The sequence below is a fragment of the Eumetopias jubatus genome, unplaced genomic scaffold (assembly GCF_037043125.1).
Source record: "Eumetopias jubatus isolate StellerSeaLion01/CBP00866 unplaced genomic scaffold, mEumJub1_p1.0 scaffold_11, whole genome shotgun sequence".
Lineage (NCBI taxonomy): Eukaryota > Metazoa > Chordata > Mammalia > Carnivora > Otariidae > Eumetopias > Eumetopias jubatus.
The window spans coordinates 16,985,656-17,002,862 of record NW_028274817.1 but is presented as its reverse complement, the minus strand read 5'-3'; the positions used below and the strand labels follow the sequence as shown (position 1 = coordinate 17,002,862).

Genomic DNA, 17,207 nt, shown 5'->3' with positions numbered 1-17,207 from the left:
GATCCGTTTTTCAAAGAGACTGCACCTCTTAAAATGCTCCTTTTCACATATGTTTAATGGACTAATTAAAACATCCTTATTTCTTAAGCAGTTGGTGTCTTACTATTAAAAAAGGTGCAGCGAATCCAGATCCAAAGTACACAGTCACCGTAATTAGTAACCACCACTTGTGTTGCACTGGAAATGACCTATTCTTCCCTGGGCCCTCCTCATAGTGGTTCCTACAGAGCACAGAGGTTGTGACCCTCAGGATGCTCTGTCCCAACATGGCGCTACTGGAAGTTCTGTGAAAGGCACAGAGACCCAAGATGGAAGAAATCAGGAAAAATGTTCTAAGTAGACCCATGGTCTCTTTTGACCAAAGCTTTCATTTTCACCTTCATTTTAAATACTTGATACCACCATCAATCTTTACTGAATAAATATTTTTAGTTGAATTAAGGGCATACTGGCTTTCCAGCATGGGCCTTTAGCGACCCATTCGTAATTTCAACTGTAATATAATCTTCCTAGAAATATGTGTTCATTGATAAGGTTTCATCCAACGATGGTTAGAAATCACCATCCAGTTTATAAGAAGAATATTTGCTCTTTCGGGTGTCCAAATACTATTTCTTCCCTTTAGACTGGTTGCCTTTAAAGTAGAAACCAGAAGTAGCTTGGGGATTGAACAGCAACAAAGTCTTTCTTTTCCTTTCTTTAAGTAAGCAGGAAAAGGAGCTAGTGAGTGCAGTGCACAGCTCGATTCTCAAGTTTGTCATGCTAAACCAGGGTTAAAAAATCTACCCCCCCTTTTTTCGTGGAAGTTACAATTTCCTGTATGAATCATAAAAAAAATGTTCTGTAGAAGCGTTCGTTAATAGAATCGCTGCACTCTTGTGGAAGAAAAGTCTCCAGGCTACTTCGATCTCACAAGGAAGTGACCTGATTTGGGCTTGGCAAGGCCCCAGGAAAACAGGAGGTTGGGAATAATTGGGGGCCCATCCTGACAGGAGAGCGCCTACCCAAGTGGGGAGCAGTGGTTCTATGTAGACACCACTTGAAGCTGAAAGTCTTTGTCTCCCCTCTTCCAGAGCGTTCTTTGTTCTGGGTAACAGAGCTAAAGCTGGGGCAGTAGCAAGCAGGGCCGTGAAGAACCAGGAGATCCTACAATCTAGCAACGGGGTCAGGAATCCGAACTGCGGTGAGGATCTATTACTCTGGTCCAACTTCGGAATGGGGAGTGCACACCAAAACCATCGGAGAGAAACTTTTGTTGGTAACAGCTTTACAGAGATATGATATCATCCATATACCACACCATCCACCCATTCAAGGTGAACAATTCAGTGTTTTTAGTGTATTCACCCAGGTGCACAACCACCGCCACAGTCGATTTCAGAGCATTTTCGGCACCCCAAAAGGAAATTTCATCTTCTTTAGCTGATCATCTCCCAGTCTCCCTCCTTCCCCCATCACCTGGCAACAGCGGATCTGCTTTCTGTCTCCATGAATTTGCCTATTCTAGTCATTTCATATAAATGGCATCATAGAATATGTGGTCTTTTGTGTCTGCCTTCCTTCCCGTAGCATGTCTTCTAGGTTCATCCATGCTGTAGCATGGATCGGTCCTTCATTCTTTATTTACCCCTGAATCACACGCCATTGTGTGGAGGTATGTACCTTGTGTTGTCTATCCATTCGTCAGCTGAAGGACATTTGTGTTGTTTCCACCTTTGGGCTGACATTTGTTTTCAAGGTATAGATACTGACTTCTCAGTTAGGACCCCAAATCACGTGGACATTAACTCCAGGGGAATCCCTGGGAATGTCCTCTGGAGACAGCTTGTAAATCTTCAACTTAGCTCTTTCCACATGCCCCATGCTAGATGCTGGTCTAATAGGCAAGAATCATACATGGCCCCTGCCTTCAGACTGAGTATTCAGAGAGAGTTTGAGATTGAAACTGTATGTGTATGTGTGTGTGTGTGTGTGTGTGTGTGTGTGTGTGTGTGTGAGAGAGAGAGAGAGAGAGAGAGGTGGGGGGGAGAGAGAGTTTCCTCCTATAATGGCCCCATCTTCCTTCTTTATCTCGGCAGGCCTGCTAGGGAATTGATCAGAAGTTTCTATTTGGTAGGAGAATGCTTTAACCTAAATATTTACATAGGGACACTTGGCTTGACTTCTATCTTGGTCTTCTTACATTCTATGACATATCATACCCCAAAGCATGGAATATAGATGTTAAATCACACACCTTTAGAGTCAGGGTGAAAACATTTGATGTTTGACAATTCAACATTTCTCAGAGCAAGTCGCTATGTTGCCAACAGTTCACCAAGGAAGGGGCCTGAGAGAAAGCCAGCAAAAAGCAATCTAAATCCGACTTTGTTCATGTTAAGTTATTCCTTTTGGAATTTCAACTACTTAATTATAATCCTGGAATTGTGTTTGATTCATTTTTGACAAGACCATATGTGCCCGTGTTGCCAGATTCTAGTAAAATAGATATTCCGTGCCATGTTTCAACACTCTGCCATTTGTAAAATTAGCAATTTCAAGGAAGCAAAAGGCTACTTGCCATTTTGCTGGATCAGCACCTCATTTGATCTACTTGCATATGCTGTGAGTAGAAGTAAAGAATGCACGATTTTGTCTCTAGATAAATAAATTTGAATGCAAAATATATGCAAAGCTGTGTCTTGAGAGACAGGGTTCATTTACATCTCAAACTAGCTCTCAGATCAGAAATGTGGCGCTTGGGCTTCCTTCTGCTCTGGAGATGTGCTTTAAAGATGAGGAAGCTTGCCCACCAAGGGGGGAGGACAGCCCCCACCGCCTCTCATTTAAAGGACAATGTCAGGGGTGTCTGGGTGACTCAATGGGTTAAGCATCTGCCTTCGGCTCAGATCATGATTCCAAGGTCCTGGGATCAAACCCTGCATAGGCTCCTTGCTCAGCAGGGAGCCTGCTTCTCCCTCTCCCTCTGCCTGCCACTCTCCCTGCATGTGCTCTTTCTCTCTCTCTCTCTGTCAAATAAATAAATTTTTCTTAAATAAAGGACAATGTCAGGGGCACCTGGGTGGCTCAGTGGGTTAAGACTTCAACTCTTGATTTGGGCTCAGGTCATGATCTCAGGGTCGTGAGATCAAGCCCCGCATTGGGCTCCGTGCTCAGTGCGGAGTCTGCTGGAGATTTTCTCTCCCTCTGCCCCTTGCCCCCACCCTGTCTCTCTCTCTGTCTCTCAAGTAAATAAATAAAATCTTTAAAGGACAAGGTCAGTTCTGTGACTATCCTTTCTTAAGTTTCTCATAATCCCCTATACTTATGTGGAGCTTTAGGCTTTTGAAATTCTTTGACACATATCTCCCCTTTAATCTTTACAATGATCCAGTAACACATGATGGGAAAGGAGGAGGATGTTTACTGTACAGATGCAAATGTTGCAGTTACAGGACCTGCCTGCAGTCACTCATGCCTCATAGATGGTAAAGCTGGCCTTGCTGTTCCATCTTCTGACACTTCGCACAGGGTCCTTTCTACTGGCCCTGACAGAAGTCTCAGTTGGCTATTCCCTAAAACCCTGCGGGTGGTAGACTTCAGAGGGGACAAAGAGAAAGGAAGTGACACTGGAAGAAATGGAAATCTGTCTTCAGCTTCTTCCCCTCCCCTCCCCTCTCTAGCTGGGACCATCCCATCCTTCTACCCCACTGAGGCTGGGAGGGAGGGGATGCTGATGATGCCTTTCTGCAGGTGTGTCAAAGCCATCCCTTCCATTCCTCTTACCTTTTCTTGACTGCACCACTGGGGACTGAAGCAATGTGGACTGCTTGAAAACCTCCCTGTGAAGGAGCCCCGTGTGCTCCCACTGCCAGGGCTGCTTAGGCAGATCCGGCTGGCTACCGTAGACATGTGCCAAGCCCTTCCCCAGGAAAAGCTGTGATCCGTTGTCAAATTTACAAGTGCCTTTCCTTTCTTGCTGAACTTCCAAATAGTATAGAACAAGGGCCTGGAAGTCAGAGAGACCTGGAACTGAGTCTCAGCTCTGGGACTTCCTAGCTATGCAACCTCGATCAACTTAATGTTGGAGTTTTGATTTTCTCATCCGTAACACGGGGATAATATCTTCCATCTCACAGGATCCTTGTCAGAATGACGCGAGAGATGGTAAGTAAAGCCATTAACATGGTGCCTGGAATGTCGCACTTACTGACCATTGGCAGATATTATTTTAAATAAATTTGCAAAGCTCAATAATATTTCTTCAACATGTTCCGGGGGGGGGGGCAGACTCGGGTCAAGTGTGAGGTACAGTACTGAGAATCCTCTCCAAGTTTCCCGTCTGCTAGGCAGATCCTGCCTGCCAATGGACCTGCAAATCACATCTAACTTGTTTCTGTTCTCCTTATGAAAGCTTGTTAACGATAAATATTTCCCATCCCACCTACTGAATTCCTCCTGCCACCTGGATACCACTTTTCCCTTTTTAATGTCTGCTCTCCTTAATGGCACCATGACTTGGCCTAGGGTTTGCTCGAAGTACCCACCATATGTTTTCAGTAAAAGGGGAACGACTGTGTCCTGATTGTGTTGACAGTGGCAATCACACACGGGTTGGTAAATTTCACATGTAGTGTCCCCCACAGAACTTTCGTTTGCACTTCCAGTGCCCATTGCATAAAATGCAATGCTCAAGTCGGAACAGCAGTGCAGCTTTGAAATAAACAAATGTCCATTCATGACATAAGCCTTCCCTGAGACATCTTCTTCTGAGGAATCCAGCCAGACGGTCACGATTAAAGTCAATAGGCTTCCCATGGCAAGCAGAGCACTGGACTCCGGCAACCGCCCGCCCACAACCATTTGCTCCACGGATGGCAGGAAGGCTATAGATGCCGGCCCGGCCCACGAAGCCAAGGCAACAGACCTATTCAGGTCCCGGCAAGGGACAAGAGATGCAAGGACTTTTTGGAGTCAATTACCTCCTGGGTTTTCCGTGGCAGGGGTGGGGAGTGGTGAAGCTCTGGCATGCTTTCTTATTCTTTTTTCAGTCAACATTAAGGAACTGAGAGCCTCCCATAAACCCAAAGTGCTAAAATCACAGAAAGGAGAGGAAACCAAAGGGCAGAGGTAGGAATGGGGTGGGTTTGAAGATAAACCGTATTACGTTCTTTGAACCAGGAAACGTCAGGATGCCCTGAGTAGCTCACCTGCTCGTCCTTAAGGTGCAGATTCTGGGAAGGTAAATGCATCCTGATTGAAGGAGGGGATGGGGCTGAATTCAAAGGAAAAAAAGCAACTCCAATTCCCAGAAGTCTGTGGCCCACCAATGCTACAAAGACATAAAGAGTCAATTAATCTGTCATGTCCTCACTCCTCGATTGCCATGGGTACTGGGTGGATGCGGAGAACTACGTAATCGATGAAAAAATAGTATGTTAACCTCAAAGTTCTACAGATGGAAACTGTAATACCAAGCCCCCCCCCTTTTTTTTCCAAGTCAGAGGAAAACTGAGGCCTTCAGACTGCCCAACTGCGGACTGATTACCTTACCACCCTGTGAAGGGTGCTTGCCAAGAACACCAGCACCATTAGAATTCTGGGCTCCTTCCCCTGTCTGCAACTTGACAAGGAGAACGGAATTCCATCTAATAGCTTAACTGTGTAAAAGTACAGCTGTCATTTGTGAGACTCTTGAGTGAGAAATAGGAGTCTCTTCTTTCTCTCCAGTACAGTGGGGAAGTGTGTTCACGTGCACGCGCATAGGACCACGCGTGCGCATGCATTAGGAGAGGGCAGGGATGGAGAAAAAGAGGCAAGCCCTCATTCATTCCTCCAAAAAGGCTGATCCTAGTGTTGCATTCCGGTTGGCCTTCTACAGGAAAGGGCCAGGAAGGGGAGGCCAGAAGGTTGGGACAAGTGGAGATGGGAAGCCCCATTCGCTAGGGGAGGGCTGCTTTTCCCTGCAGTTCATCCCCTTCCTCCCCCAAGTCTGGATGCTCCCGGGAAGGCACTTTAGTGACCTGAGATTCTCATCCACCGCACATTCTCCTGACCAGGAAACTGAGGTCTGGAGAGAAACAAGCACCTGCTAGGGGCACCTGGGAGAAGAGCCAGCAGGGACCCATGCCTTCCTCTTTGCAAGTAACTGTCCCCCATGCCAAGCTGCCTCTCTGTAGAGTTCACGATTTTTAGCATTTTGCTTTTCTTTATATTTTTGAAGGTGCAGTTTTTTGTGTGTTACTGATTCAGGCTTCGCAACACACTGATGTATTCCGATATTGTCCTATCCATGCTACTTTATAAAAGTATCCCCTGAAGCATGTCAAAACATACAGTTGGTTATTTTAAAGGGAAAAATGGTTCAGTAAATCTCTACAGAATACATCATATGAGTTAGCATAATAAAAAATTGATTCTGTTAAAATAAAATCATTTTGGAAGACAAGCATTTGGCCGGAGGCTGAATGTCAAGTCCAAGGTGGATAGGCCTCCAGATCTTCTAACAGGGCTGCCACCCTGTGGCAGGGTCAGTGTCCCACGCACCCTCACCCCCAAAGCACTCAGGGGACAGAGTTGCAGATCTTCGTGGTAGCACTTGTCCAAGGACTTTGTAATCATCTGCTTACTTCTGTTCTCCCCCAGCTGACTGTGACCTCCTCGATGGCGAGAATTCCTTCATCTTTGTGCTCCCAACACCCTACCAAGGGGCCTGACTCAGGAAGCGTTCAGTAAATGTTGGTTAAATAAATTATCAGAGCAGGGGGGCCCCGGTGGCTCAGTGGATTAAGCAACTGCCTTCGGCTCAGGCCATGATCCTGGGGTCCTGGGATCGAGTCCGGTGTCAGGCTCCTTGCTCAACAGGGAGTCTGCTTCTCCCTTTCCTTCTGCCCCTCCCCCTGCTTGTGTTCTCTCTCTCTCTCTCTCTCTCTCTCACTCTCAAATAAATAAATAAATAAAATCTTTACAAATAAATAAATAAGTAGAGTGGCATCCTTCCATTTTACAAATCTCTCCTAAATCCATCCCCCCGTGCTGAATTATGAGCAATTTATGTCCTTGAGCCTAAGGACTTCTTGACTCTTTTTAGTAGCCCATCAGAAAAGTAAGGCACCACCTTGGGTCTTTGTGGTAAAATTTTTAAGAATCTTTAAGATGAGTATCAGGGGCTCCTGGCTGGCTCAGTCGGTAGAGCATGTGACTCTTGATGTCAAGGTCACGAGTTTGAGCCCCACGTTGGGTATAGAGATTTCTTTAAAAAAAAAAATGAAGATCAGCACCCTTAATAAGAGGTGAGTTTCTAGGTCTTGAAAGTCCGTTCAGAGAAACTAGTGGTTAGCATTTGGAATAATTATAAATGTGTCTGGAAATGTTTATCTGATTGGAAATATTTCTAATTACACACTAGTTAGAAAGGTGAGGTGCTATGGAGTGCGGTCCTATGAAGCTCTTAAACGCTGATTCTGGGCCACTTTATTTCATCCCACATATTTTCAGGGTCAATCTCCACGCAAAACACAGTGCCCTCTTTCACCTTTGAGTTGTGGATCTGCTTCTGCCACTCACTGGTTCTGGGGCCAGTATGTATGCCAGGATAACCTCTCTGTGAGCCTCCCCTTCCTTCATCTGTGATGTGAGGATCATATCACCATGCATCCAGGATGGGGGAAATGATTAAATGAGATAATATGTGTGAGATGCCCAGTGCATTTCAAAAGTTCTTGATAAATCTATGCTTTGGGGTGCCTGGGTGGCTCAGATGGTTAAGCATCTGCCTTCGGCTCATGTCATGATCTCAGGGCCTGGGATCGAGCCCCGCATCGGGCTCCCTGCTCAGCTGGGGAGTCTGCTTCTCCCTCTCCCTCTGCCTCTCCTCCCTCCCACCCCATGCTTATTCTCTCTCTCCCTCTCTTGGATGAGTAAATAAAATCTAAAAGTGAATGAATGAATGAATGAATGAATGAATGAATGAATAAAGCAATCTATGCTATTGTTCAACTTCTCTTGTGAAGCCCTTAAAGGTTACGCTGATCTCCTTACCTGCTGGCAAAGGTTGAAATGAAAGGCGTGGTAAAGATGAAGGTAAGGTGGAGTATGAGAGAGAACCAATTCTCAAGAGTCCAGAAGATGCCAGAATGGTGCTACAGAGCGTCTCCCTGCCACCATCCCCTATGCCTGCCTCAACCTCCCCCCAGGCTGCCTTGTGGTACAAGAGAATTCTACCCCACCAGGGTCTGAGATCACGGCCTCCAGAGGAACTACACAACCAGCCTCATCACTGGAAACATCCCAATGCCACAGACAGAAGGGCCACAAGAACTCTGTTGCTTTCTGAATACTGTTCCTGCCTCCTCAGTCTGGTGTTTTGAGGGACAAACCCAGCAGCCCCTGCCACGGCAGCCCGGCTCACACCTCCCAGAGAAGTGAACCCACGGGAAAGACAGCCCGTGGTTACCAACGTTCTCCTATTTTCCTGCTCTGCCCCATTTGCAACGTACTCAATTCTACCTCCCTTCCCTTGTGCTGGGTTCATCTGATATTTCTGATTAGTTTCACTGCCTTGAAAATGGAATATTGATTATGAGATAAAGTATGGAAAGAAATATTAACATTTTGGGGTTGAAAAAAGGACTCGTTAGAACTGTTCTCGGATGGATTACACAGTTAACTTCCAACAGCTCAAACCCCCAGGTCAGCAGGATTTTGGTGCCAAGTGGCTGCTATCTGTTTCCTTCCTCCCTTTGCCCAACGTGGGAAGAGAGCTTGAGGCGGCCTTCTCTTCGGGCCCTCGCATGCTGCAGACCTCCTGTCTCCCAGAGAACTTCCGCTGCCCACACTCAAGGGCACAGCATTCGGTAAGCTCTTAGCACGGTAGTTGAAAGGAAAACATTCAACGTGTGCATCCTACTGAAACAAAGGATGGTTCTGGGATGCTCTATGGAACCAGCCCGGCAAGCGAGGAATCCAACTCTTTTGTTTAATCGATACCTAAGGGATCCAATTAAACATGTGTCTTTTGTTTTTATTAATAACAAAAATGGTACATCAGAGAAATACAGGATGAGATATTTTCCCGCTCTAGGGTAAATATTAATGCTAAGCTGTAAGGTAGATGGTGGAGCTTTTATAGAGGCTTAAACGGTTTATAGATTTTAATTGCAACCTGTTCTGAATGAATACAATTAAACATTGTTTGTAATACAAAACACCTGCATAACACGTAATTAGAGAAATCTCTTTAATGGGGACGTGTGTGTAAGGCTGGTGATGATGATGAATAAAGCCATACGTGGTACCAGAGAGCGATCGTGATGTCGCACAGCTCATGGAAAACTCGCCGAGTGAGCAGAAAAACAAAACCTCAGACACGCAAAAAGAATGACAGTCATTTATGTCACCTGCCTACCGCTTCCACCTAAAGACCGGGCAGCACGGTGATGGCAACATACCTCACCAAGTTGGTGTCACACTACCTCTAGCTGTCTTCGATTTGGAGGGCAAAGCAGATGCATCTTGTCCCTGTCCTCACACTTCGTCCTCACACAAGGCTGCCTGCCTTCCCATTAGATGCACAGATGAGGGCGAACCTGGGAAATAGTAACACCTCCCTGGGAAAACAAACCTTCCTTCCGAAATAAACTTCTCGAGTCGAAACGCAGCGCAGACCGGCTGTTCCCTCTCTAAGAAGACCTGTTGCTAGATTACTATCTCCAAGGATGGTGATAAGACATGAAAAGTCACTCTGATGCTCCCAGGCCCAGGGCACAGTGGGGCACCAGGAAGGCGCCTTCAGCTCAGCGCCTGGTGTTTGGCGTACAAAAACGCTAAACTGGGCCGTTGTGTTGTCTCCAGACTCCGAGACCTAAGGAAGAGGGGCTCTGATCTACCGTGCAGTGACAATGACCAGAAGTAAAGAGGGCCAGGTCAGGGAGGGGAGATCGATCAGAGGGGAGAAGGGGGCTCGCACACTCTTCTTCCCATCTAGTCACACACCAAGTTTGGGATCTCCCTAGAAGATACAGCCTTACTAATAAAAACCTAACCTCCCCACCACCATTCAGTCCTTCCGCAGGATCGTGGCCGAGTGGTCCTGCACACCGGAGCTGCTTGCCTCCAGCCACGGGAAGGAAGCCGGGTGAAAGGGACGTTTAGAGGGAGCCAGGCTGCCTGCCCTGCCCACCTAGGGTCTTTCTGTCCAGTTCCTACGAGGCCCAAGGCTCTCTACTTGGTTAGCGAAGCCGTCGGTTTCCCCCCCTCAGTCTTCCCTTCCCTGGCCCCTACAAGCTAGAGTTTCCTCTTTGGTTTTCCTGGTCTCCCAGGAAATTGTTCCCTTTTACCTGCGCTCCTGGTTTCCTGCTCTAGCTCCGGGTTTCCAGCCCTGCCAGGTCTGCAAGATACTTATTACCCCATGGACAGCCCTCCGAGCGAAGTGCCCCACAAAAGTTCACAATCGTGGTGCAAAGAAATGGGAGAGGAAGTCAGGCAGCTTTGCCTTAGAATTTCGAGAAATCCTTAGAATTACCGGCTCGTGTCCCAGACAAGTGAATCCCTGAGCCTCAGTTTCCCCACCTGTGTCTAAAAAGAGGAATCAACCTCACAGAACTACCAGTGGTATTAAATGAGGTCACGTTAGTAAACACTTCGACAATGCCTGGCACATGGTGAATACTCAGAAAATGGGAGCTTTTCTTCATCAGCAGGCATGACTTTAACACATGCTCCCCTCTGAGAAGAGACAACCTTAGAGCACAGGGCTCTTGCTGGCCAACTGTATAACTGCCACAGCAGAGCACAAAACTCCAGGCCGTTATTTTTATTCTTAAATCAAAACTCTATTGAGAATTTATACATGAAAATCAATGGCAAACTAAAATAATTGGCTTTATTTACAACTTTGAGCCTCTGCCTGTTATAAAAGTGTGAGTTCAGTGAATAAACATGGCTAAAGGACTAGTGACAGATGGTTTTCTTACTCAGGCTTCTTCCCTGAGCTCAGGAGGCTCAACAGTTCTGTGGGTGATGCCAACATTCCAGCACAGCCACAGAATCACAATGGCCCGGGGTCGACCGTGTCCACTCCCACCACCCACTGCTCAGGACCCTGCACTGAGTGGGCACACAGATCCCTGAAAACCGACCACCACCTGGTCCAAAGGAAACACATGCACTGGAGGCTGGAGGCCCAAGCGTTCTTCTTGGCCTCATCCTGGGGGAAGAGGCCAAAGCCCATGAGTCATTATACTTCACTGTGTTGACATCTCTGGCTGTGCCCACTGCTGTTCTCCTGCCTAAACCATTCACAAGACAGAGTCATCAGCTCTGTTGTTCGACTGGAGTGGTAGTTTGGGCATTCAAATTGATTACTTTATTGTTTTCAAAACTTTGTATTTGCATATAGTTGACACACAACGTTACATTAGTTTTAGGTGTACAACATAGTGATTCAACATCTTTATATATTATTCTGTGCTCACCACAAGTATAGCTACCATGTATCCCCAAACAACTCCATTATAATACCATTGACTATATTCCCTATGCTGTGACTTCCTCCTTCCCCTTGTGGCAGGCCATTCTCTCACACACACCCCCAACACACCTGTGGCTTCACAGCCTAGAATCCCTCTCTGCCAGAGACACCCAGATTGGTATGTCTGCATAGCTCAGCTAAACACATATCTTTCCCCCTAGGGGACCAAAACTTCCAGATTTTGCCTACCCCTTTCCCCAGCCTCATGTCTACCTCACCCCTACTGAAAAAGCATTTCATTAAGGCCACAGGCCGGGCAGAGGATAGACCAAAGGAGCAGAACCTCAGCATTTCTAGCCCCTAAACTGGCAACATTTCTATCCCCGTTCCCACAATTCAAAATTGGGCATTATGTTTATGTGTCTCTATAATTGCACATTTTGTAAAGCATATGAAATTTAATATCTTACAGGTATTCAAATCTAGTTCCAATACACAAACACCCATTAAAGGCCATCTTGGTCGAAAAGACTGAATGGACCAGAGCTTGTTCATTATACAGTATTTTGCCTTCAAACAGGATATTGTATCTATATCAGCAGAAAGATATTAATATGAATATCATCCCTGTAGATCTCCAAGGCTCCTTCCACCCTGGATATTCTAAGTTTTTCCATTTCTCTACAGAAATTGCCTTTTTTGGGAGAAACGGTGTCAAGGTGATATTTACTGAGATGAGACTTCGCCACATTCAGAACTAATGCCTCGGAATTACGGTACACCTAATAAGAGCAATTCAATTCATTTTACAAAGAGAAACTAATCATCCATTCTCGCCTCCTTGCAGAGAAGCTTCTGATGGAAGAAAGAAAAACAAGAGAACATGTAAATGCATCTAACCAATGGTGCCACTACTTTTAAATTCTTCCTGATCCTCAAAGACACAAAGTGACCCCTTAGTTTAAAATGTCACAGAAGCCTCACCTCATTTGTCCTACGGGAACCTATATCATTTCCTCCCTTGGAAATTACTCTGCACACACAAACACACAGAGAGTTCGGGGATGTGAGTGGTGAGAATCTGCAAGTAGTAAATACCGAAGCTTTCCAGGCCATAAGATCACTGTCGCAAGCCCTGAACTCTGCTGCCGTAGAGTGAAAGCAGCCATAGACAACGTGCTGCTGAATGAGTGTAGCTGGCTTCCAATAACACTTGATGGAGGGACCCGGAAATACGGATTTCATATCTTCTTCCCTGTGCCATGAACAGTACTCTTCATTTCTTTCAACCATTTAAAAATGGGAAAATCATTGTTAGCTCACAGGCACGCTGGATTTGGTTGCTGCCCCCTGTCCTAGAGGAACAGTATGTCCTAGCACCCCATACTATTCCTAATTGAGCAAGTCAAGGAAATAACAGTCATTATGATGACAGCTGAGTCCAAGGATTATGCACCACTATTTAAATAGAATCTCTTATCAAATCCTCACGATTAACCTATGATGTTGGCACTGCTGTGGTCACCATGTGTAAACAGGGAAACAGACACAAGAAAGGCGACATGACTGCCCCCAAGGCTGCACAGCTACTAAGTAGAGCGCAGACGGGAACCGTATGTGACTGACTCCAAGGCCCAAGCTCCTGACCGCCGCCTTGTGTTCTCTAGAATGGGACTGCCAGCTCCCCACAAATGCGACTACCCCAGGAGTATGAACTCCTGTCCCAGAAGAGGCAAATACAATGGCCCCCAACTCAAACACTATCAAGTACCTGAACTAGTGGGCCTGAGGCAGCCATGATTCAGTTAAAGTCCTAAAGAGTTGAAATTTGCTTTTCAGTGAGTTTTCAAGCAAGCATTTAAAATGCTCGGTTCTTGGGGCACCTGAGAGGGGGGGCTCCGTCAGTGAAGCATCTGACTCTTGATTTCGGCTCAGGTCATGATCTCAGGGTCGTGAAATTGAGCCCCGCGTTGGGCTCTGTGCTGGGCGTGGAGGCTGCTTAAGATTCTCTCTCTCCCTCTGCTCCTCCTCCCCACCTCCACCCGCGCCCGTCTCTCCCTCTCCAAAAAAAATTTAAAAATAAACAAGAAAATAAAGTGCTTGATTCTTTTCATAGCTGACTGAGATAAGTTAATCAAGGCAGCCTAAAGAGAAAAGGTGCTGGATGGGCACAGTGGAGCGGGGATGAGCTCCAGCAGGGTGCGGGTTGGGGAAGAAGGAGTGGACAGTGGCAGGGTTCATGCTTCTAGATACTCGCTCCTCTCTTGATTCAGTCTTAATAGCTCTTTATTGGGCTTGTGTCAGAGCAGGTAAAATTGCTGAATGTGGCAAAATTGAAAAGGTTGACACCTTAAAAGACATGAAATGATTCAAGAAACAGCTGATAGATCCTTTGCTCTGAGGAGCAAGCACACTGGGAATAGAAAAGTCATGAAGCATGATTTTGGCTGAAACCCAGGCAGGGCCAAAGGACAAGAAGAAAGTGACTCAAGACGCAGTGTTCCAGGCATCAGAGCAAAACAGCACTAGCACTAAAAGGCTCATGGGAAGGTAACGTCATGGCAGAGACTGTCTCTGCTTGCACCCCCTCAAGAAGGTTGGAAGAAACTCAGCATAAGTGTACGGCCATTTGTTCCCAGACAGAAGGTTCCTGAATCCTCTGATGCAAGTGCACTTGAGACTCCCTTGCCTACGAGACACTTCAAGCTTGGCTGGCTTGGTGCATTCACTTTTAGCATGGAAGGGTTCCTGCAGCCCTTCTGAAAATCGTACCCTTGTGGCAGAGAATGGCTTTGCCGAAATCCTTGTCTCGGGAGATCAGGCAGGTGAATTAAAATCACTATCTGAATAAGACACAGGATGAACAAAAATAAGAGAAACACACAAAACAGGAGCTGTTCCACTCAAGCTCCCAACTACTCTCCAAAAACCTCTTTCACATTTCCAAATGTCACACTCAACACTTAAATAAACATGCCTTTCTTCCAGGCCGGGAAAAAAGCGTCCAATTTGATATTTTAAAACATTCCCGTGATATAAGTGATGCCTGTAATGGAAAATTATGGGGCAAAGGGAGATTTTTTATCTTGCAACTCTGCAGTTCCTCATGTCCAGGTCCCACTTGCCTGGAAGTGCCTTACTCGGTCACTCCAGTTCCCACGGCTCATTGCTCCATTTTCTCCCAAATCCCAGCACTCGGAAAGCCCATGTTGTCAAAGATACTGAGGCAAGAAAGCCTTCTGGAAGCAACTGACACTTTACAGCTCAGAACTCCACAACCCCAGAGCTGCTTTGAGGGTCAAGAGCCAACTCCCATCCCTTAGAATGAGGAAGCTGACAATACGGTGTTAATTTAAATCTGGCTGCCCAGGGGAAACGTTCACAAAATACAAACATGAGGAAATGGAAGCTAAATAGCTAAGAGATGCTAAATGACTGGCCCCGATCCCATATGAGCAGGGCTGGCCCGGCGGTGGTCTCAGATCAGTGTGCTGGACCACAGCTTTCCCTGTAGTGACTGTGCTGGGGCGAGGGTAGAGGATGAGAATCACACCACAAAACAAGAATCACACCTCCACACAAGACTGCGTTGGTGGCAGTTACACCTACTCACAGATTTCACAGATGTGGAAAGTAGGGTTTCTTTCTTTTTTTTTTTTTTTAAGGTGGGGCCCAGGCATCCAATTTTAAACAAACTCTATAGGTGATTCTCATTCACATGGCTCAGGGACCACACCGTAAGGAACACTCTCCACCCTACTCAATCCAGATCTCTGACAGCGGATCCCAGGAATCTGCAGACACTCATTCAACACATATGTTTTCAGCCCTGAACACGCGGCAGGCACTGTGGCTGGCGTCAGGGGATCCAACAATATCCTGGTTCTCGCCTTTCTGAGCTTGCGCATGACCTGCATGGGGGCAGCCATCTTAAAGTTTATCTCTCATTCCACATTTTGACTAAGGGTCTGAGGAACACAAACTTCCCACAACTGGCTAAATAATTGGAGTTTCTTCTTACGGTTTCCTTTCTTTCCTGTACATGTTCTCATTGCTTGGCTTACTATTCTAAGAAAGGTCTTGTCCAAGCAACAGTCTCAACTTTATGATCCTATCACATGCCCCATAAACCACCTCGATGCTTCATTTCTATTATACGAGCTTCTCTGGGACAGAAATACATATTATAACGAGCAACACAAAACAAACCAACAATGCCTTCCTGACCTGCATGGAAAAATAATACCTTATCAGCTTTAATCCAACTGCATTGTTCTTTGTAAAAAGTAAATGACTGCATGAGATTGTCTGAAACACAGACAGAGCTTTAGTTAAGCCTCTGCCTCCAAGAGACAAGCAGCCTGAATCATAAGCTAAAACTAAGGAAAGGGATATTTGTCCCCCAACTTGCAACCCCGTTTTATGATTGCAGTTCTGATCCTGGTGCCAAGAGACACTAGACAACATTTGTGAAAATGTTGTCCATGGATCACCCACATAAGAATCACTCTGGGAAGCTTGTTAAATGTGCAAGTTCCCAGGCTTTACTTAAGCATTTTGTAATAGATTAACTGCATTAATGTCCACAGTTAATGGCCTCTCTATAGCCTTGCCCTTTGCCCTGTAACTCTGTAGACCCCTCCCACTCTGAATGTGAACTAAGCCACGTGACTTGCTTTGGCCAGTGGGGATGTCAGCAAATGGGAAGTAAGCAGAGACTTGAAAAGCTCATGTGTATTTCCACTAGCTCTCTTATATGATTGACTTGCTTGCTTAGACCTGTGTCACATCATAAGAACAAGCCTGAATTAATGTTCTCAAGGATGAGAGGCCACATGGAGTACATACAAATCATCCCAGCTGAGGCCATCCGAGAAAAGTCAACCCCTAGCTGACCCTCCAGCTGACTGCAACTGAGTCCAGCTATGATTAGCCAACCTTGGCCCAGATTAGGAGGACCATCAAGCCAAATTTCCCACCAGCAGTGCCCAAGGGTTCTGATCTCTCCACATCCTCACCAACACTTGTTATTTTCAAGATTTTTTGGTTTGGGTTTGTTTTTGTTTTTGTTTTTTGTTTTGCCATCCTAATGCGTGTGGAGTGTGGTTTTGGTTGTCATTTCCCTAATAATTAATGATGTTGAGCATCTTTTCATGTGCTTATTGGCGGTCTGTATATCTTTTCTAGGAGAAGGATCTGTTGGAGTCTTTTACCCAGTTTTAATCAAGTCGTTGTTTCCATAGGATTTTATATGGAATACATGGAGCAAGGTTTCTTAGACAAGAAGAGAATTCTAAATTAAAGAGGTAACTAATCATGAATGCCTCACACATTTTTTTCTGTTGAAAAAAAGCCCTACTTTATTGGTGCTCTGAGCATTCTTTCCTCCTAACCCCATCTCAGAGGAAGGGCTCAAGTCCACAGCTAACCTTCTCTCTGCGCACTGCCTTCCATTCTTTCCTGCTTCCTCCAAAATCTTTACCAATTATCTTCCAGTCTCTCCCCATTTATTAGCCGCCTCTTTAGTGACTCATTTCTCCCAGAATATGTGCTCAAATTTCTCCATCCTGCGGGTAATTTCCTAGGATCTGCTTTGTCCTCAAGATTCTGTCATCACTCTACACACTCAGTGTCTCCAGGTAACCACCTCAATTCAGTTTTCAAACCACTGCCACATGATTTCCACCTCTAATAGTCTACTTGACCTACTTCTTTTTCCTCAGTAACCTCTTCAATCGCTAAATGGAAGGCATATTTT

At 45.9% G+C, this 17,207-nt stretch overlaps 1 protein-coding gene and 1 pseudogene across 2 annotated transcripts in view; both read right to left on the bottom strand.

Moving 5' to 3' along the window:
* The window catches only part of HS6ST2 (heparan sulfate 6-O-sulfotransferase 2), a 280,536-nt gene that overhangs the window by 149,950 nt on the left and 113,379 nt on the right, over nt 1-17,207 (bottom strand). The gene's annotated exons all lie outside the window — the stretch shown is intronic.
* LOC114200547 (cytochrome c oxidase subunit 7C, mitochondrial pseudogene) lies at nt 77-268 on the bottom strand (annotated as a pseudogene).